Source organism: Penaeus monodon, chromosome 16 (genome assembly GCF_015228065.2).
Source record: "Penaeus monodon isolate SGIC_2016 chromosome 16, NSTDA_Pmon_1, whole genome shotgun sequence".
Classification (NCBI taxonomy): domain Eukaryota; kingdom Metazoa; phylum Arthropoda; class Malacostraca; order Decapoda; family Penaeidae; genus Penaeus; species Penaeus monodon.
In genome coordinates this window covers 29,982,175-29,987,174 of record NC_051401.1, presented here as the reverse complement: position 1 = coordinate 29,987,174, position 5,000 = coordinate 29,982,175, and the positions used below count along the sequence as shown (strand labels likewise).

At 40.2% G+C, this 5,000-nt stretch overlaps 1 protein-coding gene and 1 long non-coding RNA gene across 2 annotated transcripts in view; both read left to right on the top strand.

The window, feature by feature from the left end:
- Positions 1-1,159, top strand: part of LOC119582701 — a 38,365-nt gene extending 37,206 nt beyond the window's left edge. Inside the window, exon 3 of the long non-coding RNA XR_005229660.1 lies at positions 1,111-1,159. This is a non-coding gene — a long non-coding RNA (uncharacterized LOC119582701). The remainder of the gene's footprint in view (positions 1-1,110) is intronic.
- A 3,820-nt stretch (positions 1,160-4,979) lies between these two features.
- LOC119582700 (myosin-2 heavy chain-like) overlaps positions 4,980-5,000 on the top strand; it is a 78,604-nt gene continuing 78,583 nt past the window's right edge. The window contains 1 exon segment of the mRNA XM_037931118.1: positions 4,980-5,000. This exon segment is cut by the window's right edge and continues 40 nt beyond it. The gene's annotated coding sequence lies outside the window, so the exon portion shown is untranslated.

The window sequence follows — 5,000 nt, the reverse complement described above, 5'->3', positions numbered from 1 at the left end:
TATTAGAATGAGACAGAGTAAGTGTAGCATGAGGAAACAAGCAAGAAGGCAAGCAGGCTAGCAGCAAGGCTGGTAGGTATGTGTAGACAGACATAGACAGACAATGGCAGACACCAGTGACTGACATTACATGGTGAACATGACATCACATAACATGACAGGCAGGCAGGCAAGCAGGCAGGCAGGCAGGCAGGCAGGCAGGCAGGCAGGCAGGCAGGCAGGCAGGCAGGCAGGCAGGCAGGCAGGCAGGAAGACAGGCAGAGAGGCAGGCAGGCAGGCAGGCTTTCAGGCATGCATGCAGGCAGGCAGGCATACAGGCAGGCATGATTGGTAAACACACACACACACACACACTATGGTGTGTACATGAGCACAATTTGTTTAACCCATTAGATAATAGACTATGTGGCTCTAAGTCAAGTTAAGAACCAAGAACTCAGTGAGGGCTTAGATGACAATTTTTTCTGACCTTGTCTGACCTCTCAGTTTATGCCCAGGGCTCTGAGTGGTCAGAAGCATTCAGTGTCACACCCTCTAGCTAGCAGGGGTAACCAATAGGGCAGCCTGCCCATGGCATTGCCACTGTACTGACCTAAGCCACTCCCACTGCACCCATGACCCCTTAGCTGACCTGGACCTGTACACTTCACTCTGGCTCAAGTCACGCCCTACTAGAAATGCGTTCCTGGGGTCCACTCCCAAAGCCTTGCCACTCCCCACCTCTGGGCCCCTAACTGTGCCCAAGTCCCCCCATGCAAAAGCGGCCCATTCCAACCTCCATGCACAGCTCCCAAATAAATTTGGAAAACGGGGCCTGTTTTTAAAGTCTGAAAAAGGGTGGCAGCAGTGGGATACCCCTTGAGGCCAATCGAAGGTGCCTCAAGGGGAAGGTGTGAATAGATAACCGAGCAATATGGTGTTGTACATAAGCAAAATTTCTCGTAACCCATTAGACAATAGACCACATGGCTGCTTGCCACATGGCTCAAAAATTGAGTTAACCAACAACTCAGTGAGAGCTTAGATGACAATTTTATATGACCTCGTCTGACCTCTCAGTTCGTGTCAAGCGCTCAACATGATAAGGTCAGTCCAACCTTCACCCCTCAGGACTGGATGGCCAGACAAGTGACCCGTGCTCAGCGCTTACCCAAGACACGTCCTTTTGTCCCTTCACTGTTGTACCCTTTATAAAAAAAGCAAAAAAAAATAACAACTATGTCTACCCCTGCAAGCCATTATATTACGGTCCTGTGCCTTTCACACATGCTCACACACATGCACACACATACACAACACATCCACACCACACTGCACACCCAAAAACAACAACACACACACGCACACACACACATGCACACCACTGCCAACAATGCACACACACATGCACACACCCACGCACACACACCCACACACAACCACAACACACACACAACACAACCATCACCGCACAAAAACCACACACACACACACACACACAACCACACACACACACACACACAACACACACAAAACCACACGCACAACACACATGCACACACCCAAAAGCACACAACATGCACACCACATGCACACATACACACTGCATACACACACTGACACACACACAGCCACACAGCACCACACATCACCACACATGCACAACACCATGCACACACACACATGCACACACCATGCACACACACTGCCACACACACATGAACACCCCACATGCACACACACCAAAGAAAACCCCAAAAGGCACACACACACATATGCCCAAAAACATGATGCACACACACCACACAACACACAACACACACACACACCACACACCCCCACAAAACCCAAAAACAACCCCACACACACACACACATGCAACACACACACCACATGACACACACTGCAACCCCCCAAAACACACCAACCACACAAACAAAACAACACACACACACACCACACACACCACACTTGCACAACACACACTTCACACACATTGCACCACCTTCATACACACCTGCACACACACACCCGCACAACACACACACACCCTGCACACGCCACATGACACCACATGCACACACACATGCACAGACACCGGCACAGGGCACAATGCACAGCACACATACACCACGCACACCACATGCACACACACAATGCACACATACATGCACACCCGCTTGCACACCACACCCACACACACAACACACACACCACCCACCCAAACACAAACACAACACACAACACACACACTTGCACACACACTTGCACTACACGACCAACTGCACACCCACATGCACACACCCATGCACCTACATGCACACACGCTTGCACACACACCACACACACACCAAAAACCACACACACCACAAAAACACCACACACACACACAAAAACACACATTGCACACACACTTTCCAACATTGCACACACACTTGCACACCCCGCACCCAACCCCCGCACACACACAACACACAACACCCGCCACACACCATGCACACAACACACATGCACCATAACAAAACACCCGACACACACACCTGCACACGCAACATGCCACCAAAACAGCCCGCACACATGCCCCAACCCCCTGCACACAACACCAAACACATGCACCACACACACAGCACACACACATCACACACACACATACACACCACCACCAAAAACATGCACACACCAAAACATCACACACACACACACAGCACACACACACACACTGCACAACACACACCACATGCCACACAAACCCACACACACACACAACACACACCACACACCATATGCACCAACAATATGCACACACACCACACACACACCACACACAATATGCACCAACACATATGCACCCACAATATGCACACAACACATATCACACACACACATAGCACCACACACATATGCACACACACACATATGCTTAAAACCACGACACCACACACACGCACCACAAACGCACACACACACGCGCACCACCACACACACACACACACACAACACCACACACACACACACACACACCACACCCCACCACAACAAACACAAACACCCCCACAAACCCCACACTACACACACACACAAACACCACACACACACACACAAAAAAAAAAAAACCACATGTACACACACACATGCACATGCACATGCACATGCACATGAAAGCACATGCACAAACACAAAACATAGCATCATATACATAGACCAACACACAAATCTACATCTACCCATGATCTTTGAATTGTTTAATAGGTCATCTAACACTTAATCTAAAATATGAACGTAAACAATGAAGAAACCTCTAAGACTCTCTCTTTCGAAAGGTCAAGAGCTTTATTAATTTTCCACCCATTCTTTCCTTAAACCATATCTATACAGTGGGGAAAGTAGTTAGCTGAGATTAAAAAGATTTATATTTAAAAGGATATAACTAAATTTAGATGGAAAAAGAATTCCTGGGAAATTTAAAATTTACTTTACCGTGGCTTCAATTTTTTTCCAAAAAAAAGGAAAACCCCCCAAAAAATGGAAATATTACTATTTCGTACTTTGAAGATTTGCTTCATGGTAAGAAGTTATTGTGGTAAGAATTAAGCCTGGAAAGACAGTAAGCCTTTTTTTGGGAAATTTTTTAGCCCCTGTCTATGGTAACCCAAATTTCCCTATTTTGTTTTTTTTTGTAGCTTTTCCCTTTCATGGGCAGAAAACCTCTCCAGGGGAACAGAGAGGCCCTTTGGGGACTGGGCCCTTTACAAGATGAGGTAAAGTATTTCGCTTTGAGGATCTTCAAGCATGAACAGAAATTTAGTTTATGCTCTCTTCTCTTGGATTCCATATTTTGATTTGATTTTGAACAGATTTTAAATTCATAATATAGGGATGAATGATGACTGTTAATACAAATTATTATTTGATATATAGAAAGAGAGGAATGATTATTATGATTTTTTTTAGTTGATATTATTGTTGTTTTTGTTGATTTTATTACCATTATTATAATTATTATTAATTTTGGTTTATTATGTTATTATTGTTATTATTATTTTATAATTGTTATTTTTTCTAATGTATAATTATATATGTATATATAAATTATTATTGTTATTGTTATTGTTGTTATAATAATAATTATTGCTAATATGTAATTATATATATTATATATTATAAATTATATATTATATATTATATATTGTATATTATATATTAAGTATATTATTATTATTATTATTATTATTTTTTTTTTATTTATTTATTTTTCCAAAGTGCCCTGTCCCCCGGGGACTTTGGCAACATGGATTTCCATGTTTTTCTTGGCAATTTGTAGTATAAATTTATATATTTTTAAGTAATATATTTTAATTTATATATATAAATGTTATATTTATATTTAACAATATAATATATATTAAATATTATATTGTATTATAAAATATATTTGTATTATATAATATTTTATATTTATAATTATATCTATAATTTATATATTATATTTAATTGTATTATATATTATAAATATATATTTTTATAAAATATAAAAATTTTATATGATTTTATATTATATTAAAATTAAATTATTTTAATTATTTTATATCAATCATATCATTAATCAATTAATGCTATAAATTTAAATAATTGCTTATGTCAGTGTTTTGGGCATTTGACACAAGGAGGACAGATTGTTATCTTGTTTTTTTTTTGCATTGATTTTGTTTTGCATTTTTAAAAAAAAATCCTTTTTACAATTTTTTTTTCGACTTATTGAGGTGAAACTTTGTTAGATTTTTATGCTAGTTTTTAATTATATATCTGTAGCTTTATGTAGATAGTAATAGATTTTGAAATGGCTTTTTGCTTAATATTTGTGAAGTAAATATTGATTTTTCTTTATTGCCAGATCATCAGGAGTTCTAATAAAAGTTAACAATTTTAAGTCTGGTAAAAATTTTTTAGTGTTTGAAAGTTTATAATTTGGAGGAATTTTTTAAAAGGGTGTTGGGACATCTCCGAATTTAACCCGCGGCCAT